At 48.1% G+C, this 25,734-nt stretch overlaps 1 long non-coding RNA gene across 2 annotated transcripts; it reads right to left on the bottom strand.

Moving 5' to 3' along the window:
- On the bottom strand, nucleotides 1-14,791 carry LOC135185504 (uncharacterized). 2 transcript variants are annotated; one of them, XR_010306515.1, is made up of 4 exons: nucleotides 14,756-14,791; nucleotides 13,726-13,804; nucleotides 12,038-12,150; nucleotides 1-82 (listed from the first exon to the last, which is right to left on the bottom strand). It is a non-coding gene; the product is annotated as an uncharacterized LOC135185504 (long non-coding RNA). The 2 variants fall into 2 exon arrangements; XR_010306516.1 differs by lacking the exon at nucleotides 1-82 and adding an exon at nucleotides 3,524-3,693.
- Between the last annotated feature and the right edge of the window lie 10,943 nt (nucleotides 14,792-25,734).

The following is a 25,734-nucleotide window of genomic DNA, read 5'->3' as shown; positions in this document are numbered from 1 at the left end:
TGCCAGGGAATTTGAAGAGTCAGTAACTCACCTTTGGGATCTCTCATCTTTGGTTCTGGTTTTAAATAATATCCATTTGCTGCTAAAAAAAAAAAAAAAATCCACACTCAATATATGTATTTAATTTCACTTTGTACAGCAGAGTTGCTTCATCCATCCTGCTTTAAAACTGGAAGTGGTAGTAGGTATTGTTGATTGCATTATCCTACTGGGAGACAGGAACAAAGCTGAATGCAGGAACTTAAATCATGGCTTGCAATTTACTAAAATGAAACAAACCCACAAACAAGTGGCACATCCCCTCTTTTTATAGCAATACCCACTGCAAAGATGACAGCAATGGCACTTCATAACTATGAATAAGTCACCAGTGGTAGTAAATCCTTTGTAATGCCAAAAAAAGCCTCCCTGAAATACAAAGCTGGAGCAGTTTCTTTGCTCTGAGAAGTAAAATGCTTCCCATTGTCTTAAGTATTACATGAGAATCATTCATTTGAAGGGAGAAAGTAGGGAGTGGCTTCTAAGAACACAACCCTTCCCTACAGCACAGCCTCAGATGAAGGTGTTCATCTCACTTGGAGGTCTGTGTCCAGCTATGGGACCCTCAATACAAGACAGACATAGACCTGTTGGAGTGGGTCCAGAGCAGGGTCACAGGAGCAACTCTCCTATGATGACAGGCTGAAAGAACCAGGGCTGTTCATCCTGAAGAAGAGGAGGCTCTAGAAAAGACATTTCAGTATCTGAAGGGGACCCACAGGAAGGCCAGGAGGGGCTGCTTGGAAGAGTTTGTGGTGATGGGAAGAGGACCAGTGGTTTGAAACAGGAGCAGGGACGATTTAGATTGGACATTGGAAGGAAGTTCTTCACAGTGAAAGTGGTGAAATACTGGAACAGGTTTGCCTAAGGATGAGGTGGAGGAGTCCCCATCCCTGGAGACATTCAAAAGCAGACTTGATGTGACTGGGGGCATGCTGCTCTAGTTGGAGGTGCTCCTGCTGACTGCAAGGGGGTTGAACAAGATGACCTGTGAGGGTCTCTTCCAACCCACTGCAATTTGTGAATCTTAACTTACACAACAGATACTCACCAAGCCAGCTGTGAGCAGCCAGGCTAGCAGTGTGAATTTGAATGTAATTAGTATTAGTTTATTAGTAATTAGATTAATGTAACTAACTAGATTAATTAGATGTAATTAGATTATTAGTACCTATAAGGAAGTATAATTACTATGTGTGTAATAAGTAACTGTATTAGCTGCTTCACCTTAGCATTTCAGTGATTGACTTTGAGAGAGAGAGATTTTTTTCCCTCAGTTTCACCCCTTTCTTATATCTGGTTTTGCTTATGTCTCTGGAGTTGCCATCTGCACCTCAGATGAATGCATCTTAGAAGTGTTTTGGTTGGAAATGGCCTCAAAGATCAAGTACAACCACTATTTAACTCTGTCACCTCTGTGGCTAAACCTTGTCCCTCAGCATCACATCTCTGCAGCTTTTCAACACCCCCAGGGTCAGGAATTCAAGCACCTCCCTAGGGAGCCTGTTCCAGCATCTGAGAATCCTTTCAGTCATGAAGTTTCTTCTAATACCCAGCCTAAACCTCTCCTAGTGCAACTTAAGGTCAATCCCCCTTGTTCTATTGATTGTTCTTAGGGAGAAGAGACCAACCACCACCTAGCTCCAGTCTCCTGTCAGGGAGGTGTAGACAGCTATGAGGTCTCCCCTCAGCCTCCTTTTCCCCAGGCTAAACACCCCCATTTCCCTCAGCTGCTCCTCACCAGCCCTGTTCTCCAGACACTTCTCCTGCTTTGTTGCTTTTCTGTGGATTCACTTCAGCACCTCAATGTCTTTGCTGCAGTGAAAGCCTCAAAACCTCTGCTGCTGTAGACTGTATCCTCAGCCTTCAGCTCAGCTCAACTCCAAGTGCTGTCTGTGGTCGCTCCAAACACAGCTGCTATGGTGCTTATGTCAGCAAAGGTGAACCAAGGGAGAGAAAAACATTCTGAATTCCTCCAGCAGTGCACTTGAGGTTCACTCCTGGAAACTTGCTTCTGCCTCAGTGGGATCACAAACCAATTCATGAACCTGGCTTTGGGGAGGATTCCTCCCTGAGGGATGCTCTGGATAAAACTCTGTTCTCCTTCTGAAAATAATAATAAAAAAAAAGCTGCAGAGGGATTAGGGGTAGTGTCCAGGTTTAAAAGGCAAGGGGAGAAAAAAGAGAAAAGGGGAGTGAGGAGGAAAAAAAGAAGAAGAAGGAGAGAAAAAAAAAATGGGGAGAAAAAAAAAGAAGGGGAGGAAAAAAAAGAAGAGAGAAAAAGAAGAGGAGAAAAAAAAAAAGAAGGGGAGAAAAAAAAAGAAGGGGAGAAAAAAAGAAGAGGGGGAGAAAAAAAAGAGGAGAAGACAAAAAGAAGAGGAGACAAAAAGGAGAAGACAAAAAGAAGCAGAGAAAAAAAGAAAATCAGAAATAGAAGCAAAGCAATGGAGCAGCACTGTGTAAGGAGGAGTCTAGTTCCCCAGGGTAGCAATCTCTTTGCAAGCCTGTCCCTTTACATCCCCTCCTGTATATTTCCAGGAGCTCCAGCAAATAAAGAATTCTTCATCACACAGTGTTCAGTCTCTGGCAGGTTATCATCCCTGGGGAGAGCAGCTGGGGCTCGACATACTTGGGTGAGCATTTTCTTTACAAGGTTCATTAACACTTATGGAGAGTGCACAGAAGTTTGGGTTTCACCTCTGACAACCTGTTCCTGAGCATTGCTGGTCCCTGCTGGGCAGGGAGGAGGAAACAGCCAGGCTGCAGACGCTGTGGTGAGGCTGGCCAAAGGTTCTGCAGTGCTCTGGGAAGCTCCAGGAAATGGGATGAGCAGCATGGACAGATTTGGAGGTAGGAGTGGGCTTTCAAACGCCACTTGTGAAGGGCAAACAGAATTCAGAGGAGTGGAAGGTCAGGGGGATGGGAAGAAAAACATTAAGCAATGTTCAAAATAAATAAGGATGGAGAAATTGTGGAGAGCAGCAGCTTTAAGTGGGAATCTCACGAGGAGCAGCTGAGGGAACTGGGGTTGTTCAGCCTGGAGAAAAGGAGGCTGAGGGCACACCTCTCTGGAGGTTGCAGCCAGGTGTGGGTTAGTTTCTTCTCCCAAGAAATGAGTGACAGGACAGGGCAAATGGTCTCAAGTTGCTCCAGGGGAGGTTTTGGTTGGACATGGGAACAATTTCTGCCCCCAAAAGGTTGTCAATCCCTGGAACAGACCTCCCAGAACAGTGGTGGATTGCCCATCCCTGTAGGAGTTTAAACTCCATGTAGGTACTGAGGGACATGGCTAAGTGGTGACCTGGCAGTGCTGAGTTAATGATTGGACTTGATGATCTTAAAGGTCTCTTCCAACCAAAATCATTCCATGATTAAGTAATATGCTGAGAGAAACACTGTAAGGAAGCATTGGTCAGAGATCCATGGCTCTTGCTTTTGGCTGCAATATTATTCAGCCCATTCCCAACTCTGGCATTACCCTTGATTTTAAGCCATCTCTTGGGCACCACCCTGGCCGGGCATATGCTGCTGGTACAGCTGGGCATCCCTGCTTGTTTCCATGCCTGTGGACACAGCTGAAGCTCCTTGTTCACTGTACCATTCTCAGCATCTCCATGGGGCAGAGAAAGCTTGGTGAGCACCAGAAGCTGGTCCCTGTGGACAAGGTTCAGCTAAGAAATCATTTTCTGTTTTACCAGAGGAAGCCTCTCCACTCTCCCAGCCCTGCTCTCATGCTCGAGAGGCTGCTGACTGATTTCCACATCCAGTGTGCTACGCTTGCAGAAACAAACCAACCCTGTTCTTTACCTTGCCCTTTGCTCAATGAAATGCATTGTGCTCACAGATAGAAATCTGAGCCCTGCCTGAATTTAAACTTGTTCTTTAGGTCTGCTTATTTACTCTGTCGTTTTCTTATCCGTTCCCCATCTTTTTTCCTACCTGGCTGCACACATGAGAGGGAGCTTTGGCTGAAGGTCATTTACTCAGGAGCTGGTGAGCTTTGTCCAAGCCCAGCCCTGCAGTGTGTGCCTGCCAGCAGCTTTCAGGACTCTGCATTGTCCCCACCACAGGGCTTGTTCAACATCTTTGTGGGTGCCGTGGATAGAGGCACTGAGTGCACCCTCAGCAAGTTTACTGACAACACCAAGCTGTGTGGTGCAGCAGACAGGCTGGAGGGCAGGGATCCATCCAGAGGGACCTGGACAGGCTGCAGAGGTGGGTACAAGCCAACCTCAGGAGGTTCAACAAGAACAAGTGCAAGGTCCTGCATCTGGGTCAGGCAATGCCAAGCACAAATCCAGGCTGGGCAGTGAGTGGCTGGAGAGCAGCCCTGAGGAGAGGGACTTGGGGTTGCTGCTTGATGAGAAGCTCAACAGGAGCCAGCAGTGTGCACTTGCAGCCCAGAAAGCCAAGCAGAGCCTGGGCTGCAGCAGAAGTGTGGCCAGCAGGGCCAGGGAGGGGATTCTTCCCCTCTACTGAGCTCTGCTGAGACCCCACCTGGAGTACTGCAGCCAGTTCTGGAGTCCCCATTACAAGAAGGATGTGGAGATGCTGGAGTGTGTCCAGAGCAGGGCCAGGAGGATGCTCAGAGGCTGCAGCAGCTCTGCTGTGAGCACAGACTGAAAGAGTTGGGGCTGTGCAGGCCGGAGCAGAGGAGGCTCCCAGGTGACCTTCTTGTGGCCTTTCAGTATCCGAAGGGGGCTACAAAAAAGCTGGGAGGGACTTTTTAGGCTCTCAGGGAGTGACAGGACTGGGGGGAATGGAGCAAAGCTGGAGGTGGGGAGAGTCAGAGTGGACGTGATGAGGAAGTTGTTGAGCATGAGAGTGGTGAGAGCCTGGAATGGGTTGCCCAGGGAGGAGGTTAAGGCCCCACCCCTGGGGGTGTTTAAGGCCAGGCTGGCTGAGGCTGTGGGCAGCCTGCTCTAGGGTAGGGTGTCCCTGCCTATGGCAAGGGGGTTGGAATTAGATGCTCCTTGTGGTCCCTTCCAACCCTGACTGGTTCTATGATCCTGTGAAAACACAGGGCACTGGTGGGACTTGCTGCTCCATCCTGGGCCTGTATCAGTCACCAGCTTATATCAAAGTGTGATGGGAAGATTGAGATGAGGAGAAGGTATTTGAAAGGGTTAAAAAAAGAGCTGTCACAGTCAGCATGGCTGCTGGCTCCCAGCAGAACTCTCCACCTAGGAAGGCTGAAGCAGCAAAATGTAGGACACGACCCTTAGCAGAGGAGACTCTTTAAGAAGTCAGATTTAATTGAAGTCCTTGGAAGCCCTTCAGTTTTCAGAAGTGGGCCACACTCTCCTAACACAAGAGCTCTGTACTGGAAGATGAAATTCAGCACTCAAAAAGAAGTATCATGCTCTACAGTAAGTGCAAGCAGTCACTGAATGCCCTGGAGAAACAGTGACAGAAGGATGGTTTCCTCTGGGAATGCCTCCTCCAGATCTCCTGAATGAGCTGATACTTGTGACTTTAAACATCTGTGGTTTCTGGACACTGATACAACTCACACCAAGTGATTCAAACAGCACATGGCTCACAAACATGAAACATCCTGCTGGAGCAAGGTGTTACTCTGAGCAAACCAGGTGAAGAAATAAAATGCTTAGGGTGGGACAGACACAGAAGTGTTCAGGAATGAAAAGAGCTACTTGGTCTCAGGGCTTCCATATCATAGAATGCACTAGGTTGGGAGGCACCTTTATAGGCCATGTAGTCCTATCCCCAGCTTACTGAGCAACTTAGAGACTGAACATCTTTGGTTAAAACACTGGAAAAGCTGTTCATTCTGCAGGCAGCAGCCACGTGGGGATGGGGTGGCTTGGGCAGTGTTCACTCCATGCCATCCCTGGTGCAAACAAAACTGGGTTTTCATATGGACCTCCTGATTAATGACATTAAAGATCTCCACCTTAGGGATGCAGAAAAACAAGGGTGGGTGCTCAGTAGCTGCTCCCAGTGCATTTGCTTGCCTGTGCTGGAAAGTAGAGTGTAAGCCTATTCTGTCTGGCAATGGCACATCCAAATTCCACACCTCATGCTTCTCTGCTCTCCCCTGTATTCAAGGCAATGTGTTCCTCATCGCCCTATTGCTACCACTCTGGGGGCTCTCAACACCTTGAGGAGAGGACTTTTTCTATGCACCAAACAGATGGGGCCCAGCTTGGCTATTCTTCAACCTTCAACATAACAGAGAGAAGTTTAATAAAGCCCAAGGTCCTCCAGTGAAACCCCAGTGCCCATAAATACCACAGTGACCCTCACCTCATGTGTGCAGGCAGGCAAAAACCAGAGAAACCTAAACAAAAAGCCTCATGGCAGGACAAACCGTGTCCCACACTCTTTGAATGTGCTTCATGTGATAAATCACCCACGCAGGTGACAAATGTGTGCACTTCAAAGCAAACATGAGCTCTGCTCTATGGGGCTGTTCAGCACAGTGAAGCTGCCTGAGGGCAGCAGAGCTCAAATAAGTGTATTGGGAGGTTTTTCTGTGGTCCAGATGAGTGCACAGCAGCAGGGGTTCCCAACCCACCACTCCATTTCTGCTCTACTCTTTCTGCAGATGACACCAAACTGTGTGGAAATGAGATCTGCTCGAGGGTAGGAAAGCACTGAAGAGGGGATCTGGGTTGCATGGATTGCTGAACTGAGACCACTTGCATGAGATTCAACAAGGCCAAGTGCCACTTTGGCCACAACAACCCTAAAAATACTCCAGGCTCAGGGCAGAGTGGCTTGTACCTCCCTGGTGGGAAAGTGCTGGTCAACAGCAGTCTGAACATGAGCCAGAGCGTGCCCAGGTGGCCAAGCAGCCAGCAGCATGCTGGTCTGCACCAGCAATAGCATGGCCAGCAGGACCAGGGAAGTGGTTGCCTCCCTGTGCTGAGAACTGATGAGGTCACACATCAAATAATGGGTTTAGTTTTGGAGGCCTCACTCTAAGAAGGACACTGAAGTGCTGGAGTGTGTCCAAAACATGCTTAGATGTGGCACTTCAGGACATGGCTTAGTGGGCATGGTGTTGGGTTGATGGACTCGATAGCCCAAGAGGCCTTTTCCATCCTTTATGATTCTGTGATGCTGCCCTTCAAGGTCTCCCCTCCATGCTGGTTGGAATAAACACATCACAGCAATGGGTGGTGGGACTGGACAGTGTATCTGGCACACAGGGCTCTGCAGAGCTCCAGGCAGCTGCCAACACCTGTGCTTCTGCTACACCCACTCCCTTCCCAACACCTTCCTCTCGTTACCTGGAAGGTTACATTTTAGAGGAAAGAGAATTACCTGATCCTGTCAGTGGCTGTTTGATTGCTGCATCCCAAATCCAGCTGGATTTCCCTTCCAACAATGACTTTGCTGATGGACAGCCCTCCTTGCTGCCCATTTATAACCCCTTCCCTATTATAACTGCTAGACAAGGTCTGGCACCACACAACAAACACTGCTGAATTAAACCTGAGCTGTAAAGTAAGCAAGCCTTATGATACCCAATTTTACAGCTGGGTAACCTTACATACTGGAGACATTTAAATGACTTTTCCCCAGTAAGCTGGTAAAGGTGCAGAGCCTAGAAGAGCCCAGCTCTCAGTCACTCACTCCAGGCCCTCCTCTGAGGGAACAAATTTATTAAGCATGTGGTTAATGTTAAGCTTTATGAGCAAAGGGGCATTAAGCCATTACAGGACTTGCTTGCCTCAACATGCCAAAAACCTGCTGCCATCCAGCAACGACAGGACATTAATCGTGCCTCCCGCCGCCCCTGCAGTGATTTATCTCTTTGCAACAACAGGATGTGACATTCAGGGCTTCTGACACAGAAGTGGAGGGAAGCATGCTGGGTCAAGGGACATCTGGGACCTGTTTGACCCCAAAACTTAAAGTAAAGCTGCAGGAAAGAAAGCAAAGTGCTAGAAAGTGCTGCTGCTAGAAAGCAGGACAGAGTGGCTTGCAAAATTCAGGTGTCCCTACAGGGCTGGCAGTCAGCTCAGGGTTTGCACAGCCTTCCAGATGAGTTGGCTAACCTGGTGTAGGTACCCGTGCACTCAGCTGCTCAGAGGTGGCAGGCATGTCCATGGTGGCCTCAGCCATACCATCGGCCAGAGGGCTGCCATAGACCAACTCAGTGGTGGAACCAAGCCTGAACATGCAGCACAACTCCCTGGCAGAGCACAGACTTACTTTTCCATATTTCCTCCCACTACAAGACAATTAAAATCCCAACTCTTTTCATCACCATCCTTTCTGATTCCCTGTCTGGCTCTAAACAGATACATTTTCTCCTCTTCAAAGTGCCCGAATCCTCTTGACTCAAGGGTGCTGCCATCTCGTCTCTGTCACACTACAGATCATGGCAGCTGCATCTACAGATGTTGGATTGGAATGGGCTGCCCAGGGAGGTGGTGGAGTCACCATCCCTGGAGGTGTTCAAGAGCAGACTGGATGAGGCACTTGGTGCCATGGTCTGGTTGACTGGACAGGGCTGGGTGCTGGGTTGGACTGGATGATCTTGGAGGTCTCTTCCAACCTGATTGATTCTGTGATTCTATGGATTGTCATTAATGGCATGATGTGGGTTAGAAGGAACCTCTGGAAACCATCCTGTCTAATCCCCCTGCTAAAGCAGGGTCACACATGGCAGGCCACCCAGGATCACAATGTGCAGCAGGGCTCGGAATTTCTCTGGAGAAGATGACTCCATAACCTCTCTGAGCAGCCTGCTCCAGCACCCTCATACCAAATTCTCCTCCTGTTGAGATGGAACCTCCTGGATTCCAGCTAGCACCCACTGCTCCTTGTCTTGTCACTGAGCACCACAGAAAAGAGGCAAATTCCAGGGAGGAACAGCTTCAAGAGGCAACGTCCCCAGGCTGCCACTGGGCAGGCTTGGACTGGATGTCAAGAACGTTTTTTTTCCCAGTAAGAATGGTCAGGCATTGGAATGGGCTGCTCAGGAAGACAGTGGAGTCACCAACCCTGAGTCTGCTTAAAAGTCATTTGGATGCAATGCTTTAGGGTGCATATTGTAGAGTAGGGATATGGGTTGGACTTGGTGATCCTGAGGGGCTTTTCCAACCTGAATGTTTCTGTGAAAAGAGTCTGGCCCCTTCCTCATGACCTCCACCCTTGTCGTGGAAGTGTACTCTGCCACCTACGCCGGTTGTGGCGGAGGGGAGAAATGAACTGATGTGAGAGGGTATTTTATAAATATAGATATAACTATTAACTTCAGCATTTCAACTCTCATCACCCCCAACCACTGACCTTTAGTATTAATATTTGGTCTACATGGTTATGAAGATATTATGGGAGTATATATCAAACATTAATTATTATAACAAGTAGCATACATTCAAGCTATTAACAGAGAGGGTTTTCCCTGTGGCTTAATGCCACTTGGGGTCATATACTACTTGCCCAGCAAGGGCGGGCTGAAAGCTGTTTTCTGCTGTATGGCAGAGGTAACAGAAATTAGAGAGGCATTAAACTGTTTACTCACAATTCTGATTAATCAATAATCACCCTCCAGGGCTACGTCACAGCCTATGCCTAGTGTCCAGTTCTTCAGGGTCTCTGCCTGTGGACTTCGAGGCTGGAATCCTCTGGTTTCAGAGGAAATGACAGTCTCTGACCTTGTGCTGCTGATTTCTTCTGGATGCTCTCTCCAGGGGTACGCAGGCAGGATCTCAGGTGCAGAGGCAGGATGCCATGCTGTCTGAGCACGGGTCTAATGCTGGCTACTCGGGCTCATCGAACACAGGCAGGCAAGCAAGCAATGTGGGGGAGCAAACACGTGAGCCTGTGTACCCCTATTTATTAAATGTGGGCCAAGAGTTAATAGCCCATTGGCCACCAAAATGACCAATCAGGTTGGCAGTCAGCCAAACCTTACCATACTAGGCAAAAGCCACAGGCCTGGACTCCAAATATGGGAATCACGTGGGCCTAAGACTAGGCAGGCACAAGCTGGGTGTGTGGGGCTTACACAATCAGGTGTCCTGGGCAACTGACTTCATGGCACCAGGTCTGTTGTACCCCTTTGTGCTCAATATGCTTACCTCTGGTGCAGGCAGAGAGACATGTCCAGGCAGGGCAAGGCATAAATAAGCCTGCTTTCAGGCCTGCAGACTCTCCACAACAACCCTTTAGAGCTCTTGCTGAACACTGAGAAGATTTCCCTCTCAGGCTGCTCTTCCGCAGGCTAAACAGCCCCAGAGCAAAGCAACTGGTGGCGAAGAGGGTTGTGTTCAGTCATAAACAAGACAAATAGCTCTGGAGAGAATTGCACTAAATGCAGATGCTGCACTGGAGGGAGGAGTGGACTCAGGGGTGTAAAAAGTGATTTTCAGGGTTTGGGGGGGAAGAACCTGCAGGCTGCTTGGAACATTAGCAGGGGAAAATCACCCGCAGTGGGAAACTTCAAACTGAAACCATTCCAATCTGAAGAAACCAAGTTGCTGGTATATTTGGAAACTTCTTGAGGTGGGAAATTACTCTTCAACTTAACCTGGGTTTGCCATCAAACAACACATGCAGAGCCAGAGTGTCACACCTCATTTTAGCAATAGTTAATAACTTGAGATATTGGGAAAACAAGAACTAATCAGACACTAAGATAAGAGAGGCCACTGCACACTTGGAGCAGCAGTACCAGGCTAGACCTGAAAGGTAAGCAATTCATCCTTCAAGATGTCTCCTCAACACCAGACCCTAAGCCCAGCAGCCTCTTGTCTGCACAGGACCTGAGAAGAGGTCATGGGCCCAGGAGCAGTGTTCCTTTCCCCTGGCTGGAGCACACTTTTGCTGTCCTAATTGAGTTTTTGTGCTGAAAATCCATTTCTTCTGCAGGAACGAGAAAAGGGCAGGACAAATCCTGGCTGCCTTCCAGGGAGCTCTAGTCATTTCAACATCATCCTGAGATTTAGACCCCAGAATGAATTATAAATGGACCAATTTCACACTGCTTAATGGAGACTTGTACAAGGCAGAGTGGAGATTCCAGCTCTCCTGCCAGCTGGGACAAAAGCCTTAGAGGTATCAAGTGTTTCATAACTTGGGCAAAACTCATTTGGGTTTTTTAGCAGTAAATTCAAGGTGCCCACAAGCCAGGTTGTCCTCTACCTTACAAAGGAGTAAACCTGAAATATCTTCACTAACCCATATGGAGGAAGGGAAAGGAGAAATGAGGAGAAACCAGATCACAGTGAGAACTTCAGGGGTCTGCAGAGAGAGTGACTTTGTACTCAGCACTGGTGATGTCACACCTTGAGTGCTGGGTTCAGTTTTGAGGCCTTCGGTACAAGAAAGATATTTTGGTGCTGGAGTGTGTCCAGAGAAGGACAACAAAGGTGGTGAAGGGTCTGGAAAACAGCTCTGGTGAGGAGCAGCTGAGGGAGCTGGGCTTGTTTATTGTGGAGAAGAGGCTGAAGGGAGACTTTGGCTCTCTACAGCTCCCTGGAAGAAGGTTGGAGTGAGGTGGGAGTTGGTCTCTTCTCCCAGGGAACAAGTGACAGAACGAGAGGAAATGGTCTCATGATGGATACCTGGAGCAGGCTGCCCAGAGAGGTTGTGGTGTCCTCCTCTAGAGACTTTCAAGACCCACGTGGATGCATTCCTGTGTGACCTGCTCTAGACGATCCTGCTTTGGCAGGGAATCGTTTGGACTCAATGATCCCCTGAGGGCCCTTCCAACCCCTACCATTCCACGATTGCCACAAACTTCTGCCAGATCTGTGAGGCCAGCACTTCACAAATAACCATGCAGAAGTTCTTCAGGCAAGGACAGCTGTCCATCCTGTGAGACTGCCTCCTTCCCCCAGCCATTTCATGGCAGCTATGGAAGAAGGACGAGCATCAACATGGTCTTTGCTCACCAAAACGCACAGGGAAAACTCTCCTCTCTTGGTCCAGAGGACATTTCACCCCATGTAGGGGCTGGGACATGAAGACTTTCTCAAAGCACATTAGAGGGACAAAGGAATGAGCTGCATCTCACCATGTGAACTTTACAGCCAGAGAAATGAAGCAGGCTGTCGGCAGGGCTGCAATTTCATCCGCTCTCTGGTCTCCACAGCATATGGTCTGCTGGTGCTATTCCATTTGCTGGCCCTGCGAGAGCAGTTTGAAACAGAGAGAAATAGCATGGTACATTTGAGTTTATGGGGTATTAAAAGGGCCACACTGAATGGGGGCTGAGGCACCGAAGTGAATTATTTATAGTGCAATTGCACTTCCTCCTGAACTACCCTTCGGATGGGTCAGGACTCGGACGTTCCCGTTAAGGTCTTGTTAAAGGCAGAGAAGCCAAAGCTGCATCCATCAATGCAGATATCCCAGTTTTACACTAAACTGTGTTCAATAAAATTTCTTCAAGGCAGAACCCTGAGAAGGGCATTATTCACTTCTCAGGTTAGGGGCAGACAGAGATTTTACCCTTCCAGTTTACAACCTCCTGCTTCACTGTCTTCATATTGACTCCCATCATCATGCAAACACCATCAATTGCAGTAGAATCTTTGTCCTTCCTAAAGACTGCAATAAATTTTGTATTTCCTTTATAGTCACCTTTCATCAGAACTTTTTCCCTTTATTGTCACCCTTCAATACAATTTTTTATCATCCATCTAATTTCCCCCCCTTTTTGGGGGATGGCATCTCCTAACATCCCATGATCTCTATTCAAAATGTCAGAACAAAACCAGACTCCCTTATTTACCCCCAAAAATACTGAGTATAAGGAGTTAGTCAAGGGATTGCTGTGAGCTCAGGTACCAGCTAGATCCATGAAAATCTAATTTGAACAGGGAGGGGAATGGCACCAGTTCTGCAGTGCAGAGAGCTGTAGTGATTTGCTGCATCATTTTTATCCTGTTGCAATATAGATCTTGTGGTTTGCAGGAGAAGATCTTAGCCTTCCCAGCCTGGTAGTGGTGGGCTTTGGCTAGATGAGATGCCCCCTAAGCAATGCAGAACCCAGAGGCTGCTCAGCTGTGTTAGCTGGAGGCTAGCTGGGATATTTTAGTGAGAGGAATTAGATGATAGGCTGTGAAAAGAAAACAATGCTGATGTCTTCTTCACTCACAGGCTTGCTGAGATATATAAACCCAAGAACACAAACATAGATAACTCAGTTGCTCTCTCTGCATGCACTTCTCTCTCTAACTTGCTGCAGAACTAATCTGTCTTCTTCTTAAACCCCCTGGCTGATTCTCCAAACTTACCTTGAACATAAGGCAAAGTCTGGGATAAGGTAGAGGGGTGGAAGGGTGGTCAGGAGCCCCTCCTGGGGACTCTGTTTTTGGGGAGGGCTGTTCTGTTTCTGTATTACTTTTTAACTTGTATATTTCTGTCTATAGCTGTATATAATGTAAACATTTGCTTGTATGTTGTGCCAAGCTCTAAATACAAAGCTTCATTCTTTAATTTCCAGCTGCTGAGTCGAGTCTGAGTGATCTTAAGTGTGTGTGGGGGTGGGTAACACCCAAACCATCACATCAGCACAACCTTGATCTGTGGGGAGAATTTAAGCCAAGCTAGTAGAAAAAAACCCAAAACCTAACACCAGCCTAGAAAGTTAATCAGGGCTTTCTGTGACTAAGGCACCACAGCAAGGGGATCAGAACAAACCCTTAAGCAGAGTCATGCTACAACTAGTGTTAGAAAACACTCATATGAAAGCCTTACCTCTCAGACTACATTTTTCTCTCTAGTTATGGTTGGTAACAGGTGCTTTGGATCCTTTCTTCAAGGTGCAAATTCATGGCTAGAAAAGGTTGGATTGCATGGTCAGCTTTGGAGGTAGGGTGGAAATCATCACCGTACTCCTTCCTTTGGTCTCCCAGGCATTCTGCACAAATGTCCATCCCAGGTGATCACAGAATCACAGATCTTTGGTTTAAAAAGTGCTTTAGACTCACTGAATAAAAAGTCTTTTGAGCTCACTGAAAGCTGGACTTGATGACCTTAGAGATCTTTGCCAAGCATTAACCCAGCACTGCCAGAAGGCTATAAAAACCATTTCAGAGTTTCCTCCTGAGAGAGCTGAGCCCAAACTCAGTATTCTAACATTTCAGTTGCCTTATTTTTGGTGACACAGTTGTTTTGCATAGCTTTCTGAAGCAACTAGCAGCTTCAGTTGTGACTAGTTGCTCACTGCTCTCTACAACTCCCTGGAAGAAGGTTGCAGCGAGGTGGGAGCTGGTCTCTTCTCCCTAGCATCGTGTGATAGAATGAGAAAAAAATGGCCTGAAGTTGTGCCAGGAGAGGTTTAGGTTGGACATGAGGAACAATTTCTTTGCTGCAAGAGTTGTCAGGTTTTGGACTGGGCTGCCCAGGGAGGTGGTGGAGTTGCCCATCCCTGGAAGTGTTCAGGCAATGTGTGGCCATGGCACTTTGGGACATGGTTTAGTGGCTGTGGTGGTGTTGGGTTGAAGGTTGGGCTTGATGATCTTAGAGGGCTCTTCCAACTGAAACAATTCTATGACAGCACAATGCTACTCCCCCATGAGCTTCCAGTTAAGCCAAGCACTTAATCTCATCATAAGTGAGCAGAAAGAAGCAGCTAAACAGAGGGGAGCTCAGCCTAAGCAAGAAGGTCCAACCAGCACCCATGGGTGACGTTAGAGTAATCATCAAGCCTCTAATCCAGATAACTGGGGACCCTCAGCCTTTAGATCGCACTCCCATTCACCCAGTGTGCACCATGGGGACTCACCAGCAGTGACAGGAGAAGGATCCCTCTGCCCAGTGGGGCAACTTGGGGCTTCTGCCTTTCCTGGGGCTGATTAAATAGGGGAGTGAGCAGGGGGGCAAAGTGGTCACACCTGGGGTTGGAGAAGACTCCAACAACACCCAGGTGCTATGTGTCTAGAGGGAAGAGGGGGGAATGTGGTGCAGGGTGGGAAAGGGACAGATATGGTGGGAAAGGGGAGGTGGTGCTGAAAGAAGGAGATGGATAGGAAAAGGATGGAGATGAAAAGAGGAAGATGGAGAAAAGGGAGCATATGGAGAGGAAAGGAGGAAGATGGGGGAAAGAAGATGAAGAGGAAAGGAAGGAGATGGAAAGAAAAGGAGGAAGCCATCAGAAGGTCTCTCTGAAGCCTTCTATTTTCCAGGCTGAACAACCCCAACTCCCTTAGTCTGCTGTCATATCAAAGAGCTTCCAGCCCTCAAACACTGTCCCAAATAAAGCTGCCACCTTAATTAATTTCAGAAATTGAGTAAAACCCAGAACTAAAAGTAGCCAATACTTGGACTTTCTTTCAACCAATAGTCCAAAACCACTTTTAATTTAATTACCCTCACAGCTGTGAGATCTAAATGGGTTTCATTACACTCCTTTTACAGATGAAATGTGCAAAGAGAATAAAATAAAGTCACAACCTGACTTCAGCTTAGGCCACTTGGCAGAAGAGCATCTGGATATGAAAGCAGAAAGCCTGACCAAGGAGGAGGGAAAAATCTGATGCAAGCTGTGAGATGGGAACATTTCTCCTTCCTGCCCCCTCAGAGAGGACAAGAGGCTCAAGTCATCCCATGCTATGATTGGGTGTCCATGTAATTCTGCAAGACAAAACTACATCCACAGATGGTCTAGACAAAAAAATAACCCAAACCCAAACTCCACAAACCTCCCCCAGCTGATTTTAGCTCAGACAGAACCTCATGCCTGTATCTGGGGGGGATAAAATTAGATGCACTTTATGTACTTCCTAAATTACCAAGAAGAGCTCACTCCATAAATAAATATCAGCCCAAACCTCATCTCATGCTCTCTATGGTGTGGCCCAGGGCTTTTTTTGGTGTTTTTTTTTTTCCCTTTCAAATATCACAAGTAGCAATGAAGCATATTTCTTTTTGTACATCTAGACAGACACATTTTGGGCTGGGTGTGTTTTGGCTATCTTGTAAAATCCTATTATCAGACAGTAATGTGTCCCTGGTACCCTTTATAGATCAGTTTTCTGTTTTTCCAATTCTGTTAAATAATTAGTGGTAATTGCCCTAAGCAAATGGTTACCAAGCAATCCAATAGTGTCAGGAAGCAATCTGTGCATTTCAGATGCCCTTGTCCTCACATCTTTCTGTCAGCAGAGCCCAGGAGAGGACAACCAATGTGAACATCTACTGCAGTGCTCTCAGTCATACAGTCATAGCATTCACAGAATCAGTCAGGGTTGGAAGGGACCACAAGAATCAGCCAGTTCCAAACCCCCTGCCATGGGCAGGGACACCCTACCCTAGAGCAGGCTGCCTAGAGCCCCATCTAGCCTGGCCTTAAACATCTCCAGGGATGGGGCCTCAACTACCTCCCTGGGCAATTGCTTCAGGTGGAAAAGACCTCTAAGGTCATAGAGAAAAAGCATCAACCCAACACCACCACGGCCATTAAATCATGTCCCCAGGTGCCATGGCCACATTCCCTGAACACCTCCAGGCATGGTGACTGCACCACCTCCCTGGGCAGCCTGTGCATATGTCTGAACACTCTTTTTGTAAAGGATTTTTCCTTGCGTCCAATAGAAATCTCTCCTGGCATAGTTTCAGGCCATAAGAGTCATGGAGGATATCCATCTATGCCTACAGGTTCTGGCAGAGATGCCACTGGAGAAAAGGAGAGCAGGAGTGTTAAGGTGAAGGCTGGGGCTGCCCAGCTCTGCTGTGTTCTGTGCTGGATGCTGCTGGGGCCAGGGAGGAGGCGGAGAGGCCATCATCCTGTCCTGCTTGTCAGGTGGTGAGTTGTCCTCATGCCCAAACTTGTACCTGATATTGTCAGAAAAGCAAAGAAGTCTGTGGGCAAGGACTGATAATTCAGTAGGTAAGAGAGCAGAAAAGGCAGAAGGTAGAGCATGCTCCCAGGAAGCAGGTCTAACACGGGCATCTGCAAGAGAGTGTCTCCAGAAGAGACAAGGAGGAGGAGAGTGGGAAGAGACTGTATCTGGAGAGAGATGCTCCACATCCTTCAGCTTTCCAAAACAAGCAGGACAGCTTCCAGCCTCCATACTGACTTCCCAAAATACCCAGAAAACACAGCACTGTGGCTGTCCTCTGCACACCCCTCACGAGTCTGAAATCCTTGGGTTTAACTCACTCTGGTACCCACACAAGCTATAAAGAAAACCAAATCCCCATCCTTTAGCGAGAGTCCACACGTGCTGTGCTTGCCCCAGAAACACTCAACCACCAAGCATGAGCCATGGCAAGAAACCCAGGAGACAAAGGATGTCTGATGCAAACTGGAATGTAAGAAGTGCCATCTAAACATGAGGGGAAACTTCTTTAATTTGAGGGTGATGAAGCACTGGAACAGGCTGCACAGAGAGAAGATGGAGTCTCCAGATCTGCAGAGATTCCAAACCTGCCTGGAGGTGTTCCTGTGTGACCTTCTTTAGGTGAACCTGCTTTGGCTGGGGAGGTTGGAGTGGATGATCTCCAGAGGTCCCTTCTAACCCCTACCATACTGTGTGAACCTCTGAGTGTGGCTGAGCCATTCTGAATGTGGTGCTTTGCCTGCTGATCACACAGCCCAGCAGTGAACGTGCTGGCTGCTTTGAAGAGCCAAATCACTCAGCATCAAGCATCTGGAACTTTTCAAGCCTACCCCTCGGAGTAACAACAGAAAATTACTATTAAAGGTTATCAACTCTTCATGCCTCTGCATACAATACAAGAAATTCAGGCTTACCTGGAATACCTCTTCCTGGGGATTAATTATTTCTATTATGGACAGTGATGCTCGGGTTGAGTCTCAGCAGTCAGCAGGTGTGAGTGGTTAAGTACAGCCTGTTACACTCCAGACAAAAGGCAATTTGCAGCTTTTACACAGTGGTATGCAGAATAATGACACTCTTTATGCTATTTGGTACCTTTCATAGGAAGAAATTGAAGTTTTTTTGCTAACAGTAGCTCTTAAAAATCCATCGGATGGGATACTTTGCCTTTCCCTTGCAGATAGGTGAGCAAAAGCTGTCTTTGGACAGTGATGGTGTCCCCACAGCAATGAGAAGCTGTGATGCCAAACTGTGGCTCAGGCTCCCATGACAACATTATCACTTATAGAGTCATAGAATCATTGAATCATTTTGGTTGGAAGAGACTTTTAAGATCATCCAATCCAACCATTAAACCACCACTGCCAGATCACCACTAAACCATGCCCTTCAGCAACATATCTCCATGGCTTTGAAACCCCTCCAGTGATAGGGACTCCACCACTGCCCTGGGCAGCCTGTGCCAAGCCTTGGCAACCCTTCTGGGGAAGGAATTGTTCCTCATGTCCAACCAAACCTCCTCTAGGGCAATTTGAAGTCCTGTCCTATCCCTTCCAGCCTGAGGGAAGAGGCCAACACCTGATTCCAATCTCCTTTCAGGGAGTTTATCTTCATAGAATCAACCAGGTTGGAAGAGACTTCCAAGATCATTCAGTCCAACCTATCCCCCAGCCCTAGCCAGTAAACTAGACCATGGCACCAAGTGCCTCACCCAAGCTTTTCTTGAACACCTCCAGGGGACGGTGCCTCCACCACCTCCCTGGGCAGCCCATTCCAATGGCAAATCACTCTCTCTGTGAAGAACTTCCTCCTAACATCAATGAGGTCTCCCCTCAGCCTCCTCATCCCCAGACTGAACACTCCCAAGTTCCCTCAGCTGCTCCTCACAAGCTTTGCTCTCCAGGCCTTTCATCAGCTTCATTGCCCTTCCCTGGACCAGCTCCAGCCTCTCAATGTCCTTCTTGAAGTAAGGAGTCCAAAACTGAATCCAGCATATCCTCCATTTGTCACTACAATGTCATTCCTCAATTCCTCCATGCTTATTCCACAACCACATTTTCCCAGGTGCACCAATTCTCCATTCCTTACACCACATTTCAGCAGCTCACTACACCGCACGAGCACCGTCAGTACTTCCACAGCCTGGGCGCTGAGCGCTGCGCCGCGCAACCCTAATTTATGCTTTGACCCTTCAGCTTTTCAGAGATGAAAATCAAAACCTCCTAAATCTCCTGAATTAATTACTGCCTTTTTTTAATAGAGACATGACTAATAGAACTCTAGTCAATTCAGACTGTTCTGAAGCATTGCTCATGGCACCGCTTCTGGATAAAAATGAACGTTCAAACAATTTCATCCTTCAGTACCGAGATCTCCCCGTGATGCATCGTCCTGGATCCACATAATTATGAAGTAAAACTAAAGTGTGATTTTAAAGACCTTCCTCTCATTTCTCATATATGTAAAAGTCTCATCACTCCTGCATGCACAATCCCTGTAATTGCACAAGTGCCATTGTAGCCTCGCTGTTTTGACAGCAGATTCTAAGCAATTTTTCATTCTCAGGGAGATTAGGTTCTTTGCTTTTCTTCCCTTTTTGTATTTTCCCCCCCTTTTATAAGTTAGACAGACCTAATAACCCATTCTGCATGGCTTCCAGCACCACCCAAACCGCTCAGTAACAATTAAAAGGAAGATCTCTACCAGCATCACTCAGCAAAGCAGAGATCGTAGAATCAATCTCAGAATGGTTTGGGTTAGAAGTGACCTCAAAGATCATCCAGTTCCAACCCCCTCACACCATAGCCAGGGACATCTTCCACTAGTCCAGGTCGCTCAAGGCCCTATCCAGCCTGGTCTTCAACACTTCCAGGGATGAGGCATCCACAGCTCCTCTGGGCCACAAGTTCCAGTGTCTCACCCCCCTCACAGCAAATAATTTCTTCCCTATGTCCAATCTAAACCTAGCCTGCTCTACATTCAAGCCATTGTCCCTTGTCCTATTACACAGGCTCTTATAAAAACTCCCTCCCCAGCTCTCCTGTAGCCCTCTTCAGGTACTAGAGCACTGCTTTAAGATCTCCCCAGAGCCTTCTGTTTGAACAACCCCAAACACCTCCAACCTCAGATGCCTGGATGGGAATGACCTGGAGCAAGGACATCCAGCCCTGCAGTCTATCAGGTTTCTCCGAGCTCATGTCTCAACTCAAGGGCAAAGCAACTGCAGTGCTGGGTGAAACAAGATCAGACCTCAGACATGAGGAGCCAGCCAAACACTGCAAGTCCCAGGGAGATGGTGGAGTTGCTGTCCCAGGGAGGTGTTCAAGAAAAGCCTGGATGAGGCACTTAGTGCCATGGTCTGGTTGACTGGATAGGGCTGGGCACTAGGTTGGACTGGCTGAGCTTGGATGTCTCTTCCAACCTGGTTGATTCTATGATAAGTCTGCTCTTGCATCCCAGAAGCAGAGCTACCCCAGGAGCCTGCTAGGCTGGCTGGGCAAGTCCACTATGGCTCTCCTATCACACTTTTTCTTCTCTTCTGCATAATGACATGTTCATTTGTCATATCCACCCAAATGTCCTCTTAGAGAAAAGTGCCAGATGTTCATCTACCTGCTCTGCTCATGCTAACTGCCATGTAGGAGACATCCCCAAAACCTGGGGGGTGTGGAGCAGGAGCATTCCCCTCTACAGTGCTGGTGAAAATCAAGGCACAAACAAATGTTTCTACTGATGCTGGGTCAAGGTGACAGACCTGAGAGCTCCTCTCCCCCGAGCACCCGCACTACCCCATACCCAGCATGGAGGGGGGTCACAGGGTTTAACCACAGCACCACTCTGATGCAGGTTCTCTCTCAACCAAAGCCATCCATCTAGATCAGTATTGCCAACTAGGCAGCACATGAGGCAGGGGAAGTAGCATTATTTCATGCTGATAAGCATTTTACAGCTCTATGTCCAATCTCTTTCTGGGATTCCAGTAAAATCTTATCAAAATAAATAAGTCATTTATATGCAGGAACATATAAACACCCTCCACTCTGTCTTTGTCTTCCTGTGAGAAGCCAGCAGGCTACATTTGCCTCTCAGTTACCTGGATAAACAGATTGCTAATATAACCAATGTCTGTGATAATATTCCTAAAGCATCATTTTACCAAAGGGCAAAATCATTTGACCCAAGCAATTCCCAATATGCTTTTTGTGTTGATAGAAATCTCTCCTGCCTCTCACTTTAGCATAAATGGGAGGGGGAAATAAATAAAAGCCAAAGCCTCATACAACAAAGCAAACCAACTACAACAAAAGCCCTCCAAGATATGTTTTCAAAAGGAATATTTAAAATCTATGAGTCTCCACAAATTACTTCCTCACTGGCATGAACAATTCTGACCTGATCATAGGGGCTGAGAAGTTCTGCTTCTCATTTTAGAAGCTGCTCAGATCTAGAAACGTCTTGAGCTGAGGTTTGATGTGCCAGATCAGCCTCCAGCTCAAGAAGCAGAGAGAGGGAGATGTGCAGAAGTATTTAGGTGCCTAAAAATGAAGGCAGGTGCCTCGTGGGATCTGAAATTAATAGGAACCAGGCTATTTTTGTCAGTCTCTGGAAGAACTCACTTGAGTTTGTAACAGCCAGCAGCACAACTGACACCTCCACCACATTCCAACACAGATAGTCCCAACACCCACACACATCCCTGCATGTTCAGCACAGTCTGGCTGCTGGAGCTGATCCTTCAGCTATGTGGCTTGGGGACAGTGTGGAAAAACATGAGCATGGACTCTGTCCACCAGAGTCCTCGAGCTTTGTCATCTCTATAGGAGGTGCCCTGAGAGGTCACTGTCATTGCAGAATGGAAGTGGAGAATCCTGAGCATGGAAAGGATAGAAAAGCTAAGTGGGTTTAACTCTCCCTTCCTCACACACCAGTCTCCAGCCAGCCAGTGCCTCATTGTCCTTAGTAATATCCTGCACATGCACTGTTGTAAATTAGAAAGGAAAATACAGTCAGTCTTAGAGACTCTTCCCCACAAAGAGACTCCTGGAAAGAACCTTCACTGGCTGTGATTTTCTGAAGCTATTAGATCACTCAAGATCATTGGGTGGAAGGTGCAGATTTCACAGAATCATGCAATTATAAAGTTGTCTCAGCTGCATAGACCTCCAAGGTCATCAAGTCCAACTGTCAACCCAACACCACCATGGTCATTAAACCATAACCCAAAGTGCCATGTCTACAGGTTTCTTGAACACTTCCAGGGACAGTGACTCCACCACCTTCCTGGGCAGCCTATTCCACTGCCTGACCACTCTTGCAGGGAAGAAATCACTCCTAATCTTCAGCCTAAACTTCCCCTGCTGCAACTTGAGGACATCATCTTTGTCCTATTGCTTGTTGCTTGGAAGAAGAGACCAACCCTCACCTCACTTCAACCTCCTTTCAGGTAGTGGCAGAGAGCAATGAGGTCTCCCTTCAGGCCCCTTTTCTGCAGGCTAAACACCCCCAGTTCCCTCAGCTGCTCCTCACCAGCCCTGCTCTCCAGAGCCTTTGCCGGCTTCCTCGCTACTGTGCTCTGCTGAGACCCCACCTGGAGTACTGCAGCCAGTTCTGGAGCCCCCACGAGAAGGATGAGAAGATGCTGGAGTGTGTCCAGAGCAGGGCCAGGAGGATGCTCAGAGGGCTGTAGCAGCTCTGTTGTGAGCACAGACTGAAAGAGTTGGGGCTGTGCAGGCTGGAGAAGAGGAGGCTCCCAGGTGACCTTCTTGTGGCCTGCCAGCATCTGAAGGGGGCTACAAAAAAGCTGGGGAGGGACTTTTTAGGCACTGAGGGAGTGCCAGGACTGGGGGGAATGGAGCAGAGCTGGAGATGGGTAGGTTCAGACTGGATGTGAAGAGGAAGTTGTTGAGCAGGAGAGTGGTGAGAGGCTGGCATGGGTTGTCCAGGGAGGTGGTTGAGGTCCCGTCCCTGAAGGTGTTTCAGGCCAGGCTGGATGAGGCTGTGGGCAGCCTGCTCTAGGGTAGGGTGTCCCTGCCCATGGCAGGGGGGGTTGGAACTGGCTGCTCCTTGTGGTCCCTTCCAACCCTGACTGATTCTATGATTCCTTGCCCTTTTCTGGACATGTTCCATGCAGAGAAGTTCAGTTCCAGGTTGTTGTTTAAACAAATGGCCTCAGGTCTTTAGAAGCTAAAAGCAAGAGATCTCAGAGTTGCATGGAAGGGCAGCAGGCAAGTGTAGAAACACTTTCTCTTAGCTTTTGTTTGTATTTCATTCTTGGAAGCATTCTGCAGGATGGTGTGGGTTTTTTTTTCCCCTGGATAAAATGCTGTTTAATAAACCCAAACCTAATTTGCCTTGGCTCCTAACGAGGCTGGCCTGGAAAACTCAATTCCTTTATTCCTGCATTTTCTTAATGAAATAACTTTGTTCTCATCCCATCATCTTTGCTGGGGTCTTTCATCTCCTAGGGAGCTATTCTCGAGCTTTTCAGCCCGTTTTGAGCTGCATCATAGACGTTGTCAGATCAAACAAATGCTGCATTATCACCTGCAATTAAGCAACCGGGCTAAGTGAGCTCCCTAGGGAACAGGAGTGCCTTTAGATCTCTCAGCCTGGTGTCTCTGCTCCCTCCAGCTTTAAATGCTCCTTCCTTGGGCTGCCACAGCCAGTTACAGGAATTCTACCCTGGGCAGAACTGTTGCCATCAGTTATCCCAGGGAGAGGCTAAGGCAGGGGGGGTTCAGTGCCCTGCAACACCAGCCCAACCAGCCTGCAGGAAACTCAGGGTGTGACAGAGCTTCTTCTCCAAATAATCCACACAACCAGGCCATCCCAGCCCTCCACCTGGTCTGTATGCACAGCACTGAGCTTGGTCTGGAGAATTAAGTCACGCAGGAGCGATCGCCAAAGGTCTCCAGCCACCAGACAGCACAACTGCTGACCTGCCTGGCAGGGGAAGAGAGATGAAGGCAGAGTCAATGCTGGCAAAAAGCACCCAGAAGATGGACTCTTGCAGTCAATGGCAGTCCAATGGATTCAAAATAAAGGGGGTTTAATCCCCTTTTGAAAATGCCCTTCAAATGGGATCTTCTCCCTGGGGATTTACATCACACAGGTGTTAAAGGCAGGTCCCACTCTGGGCAGACACACCTTGGCTCTCCCAATGGCAAGGAAAAGGGAAGCCAAGAAGCAGCATGAGGTCACCCCTGAGCCTCCTCTTTTCCAGGCTAAAGAGCCCCAGAGCAGAGTTAAGAGGAGGTGAATAAACCCAGTGACACAGAGCAGACTGGCCCAAATTGGTTACATTTTAGCTTTTTATCCCTCCCAGCAAACCAGTGAATGATAAAGATTTCATCATTATGTTCTCTTCACAAACGATGACCTCATTTCTCTCATTAATATATTCCAATTAGCCTCAAACCACCACAGGGAGGCTGCTGGAGCCCTGGCACAGGCTGCCCAGAGAGGTTGTGGAGTTTCCTTCTCTGGAGCCTTTCCAAACCCTCACCTGGTGCCTGCCCTCGGGGATCCTGCTTTGGCAGGGAGATTGTACTCAGTCCTCTTCCAGTGTCTGAAGGGGGCTACAAAAAAGCTGGGGAGGGACTTTTTAGGCTGTCAAGGAGTGGCAGGGCTGGGGGGAATGGAGCAAAGCTGGAGGTGGGGAGAGTCAGACTGGCCATGAGGAGGAAGTTGTTGAGCATGAGAGTGGTGAGAGGCTGGAATGGGTTGCCCAGGGAGGTGGTTGAGGCCCCATGGCTGGAGGTGTTTCAGGCCAGGCTGGCTGAGGCTGTGTGCAGCCTGCTCTAGGGTAGGGTGTCCCTGCCCATGGCAGGGGGGTTGGGACTGGCTGCTCCTTGTGGTCCCTTCCAACCCTGCCTGATTGATTCTATGATTCTATGATCTCTGGAGGTCCCTTCCAACCCCTAACCCCCTGTGCTCCAATCCCTAACACCCTGAGACTGGCTGGCTCCTTGCAGAACGCATTAAAACGCCTTCTGAAGGGCTGCTGCTGCTGCAAAGCTGCTTCTAACCACCAAGGCTTCTTGGACTAAACACAACAATACAGCAAACATCAGCCATTAATAACTGAGAAAAACTCCTTCCCTGCACCCAGGTTATTGTTCATCAGAATGCTGTGTTATTAGTTCAGAGAGGGAGAGATTTTGTTAGCTGAAGGCTTTTTTTTTCTCCCCTTTTTTGTTTGTTTTGGGCGGGGGGGGGGGGGGGGGGGCAGCAATTTGGCCTTTGCAAATAATGGACTTTACTGTATGCAAAGCCTTGAGAAAAGAACGTTTTGGAGAGCTGCACAATAGTGAATGAATCTGCTTTGGAGAAAGGATTTGCTTTACAGTGTGGTAGGCAAATAGTGCCATCTTTTGGGCTCTCCAGCTCTGCCAGCATGCTGCCTGGGTGTCGAGACACCCACACAACCTCCTGTCTCCTCAACAGCTGGACATAAGCCTGGCTGTTGCTGTCTGGTTACTCCTAAAAGCACAAAACCCTCTGGATTCAGCACATATGCAAAGCAAAGAGCATTTATCCTGGGGGTGAGGGCTCTGCTCTTTGCTCTCTCTGTTGCATCCATACTTCTACCTTAGGCATTGGTTTATGTGCTCAAAAAGTGCAGCAATAATGGCCTAGCAAACTGCCTCCCTGGGATCTCACCTGACTGAGACTCCGCTGTAAACCCGGAGGGCAAATTCCATCAGCACCTGAGCAGGAGGAAAAGACTAACAGCTGTCTACAAGTGATTGGGACATTAAAAACAGACCAAAGGTTTTTCCACTGCCTATCCATCTCTGTATCATGGAAGGGACCTCTGAGGATCATCCAGTCCAATCCCCCTGCTAAAGTAAGGTCACCCGCAGCAGCTTGCCCAGGATCACAATGTCCAGGCAGGTTTGGAATCTCTCTCCAGAGAAGGAGA

The sequence above is a fragment of the Pogoniulus pusillus genome, chromosome 22, assembly GCF_015220805.1.
Source record: "Pogoniulus pusillus isolate bPogPus1 chromosome 22, bPogPus1.pri, whole genome shotgun sequence".
Classification (NCBI taxonomy): domain Eukaryota; kingdom Metazoa; phylum Chordata; class Aves; order Piciformes; family Lybiidae; genus Pogoniulus; species Pogoniulus pusillus.
This window is presented reverse-complemented; position numbering and strand designations above follow the sequence as displayed.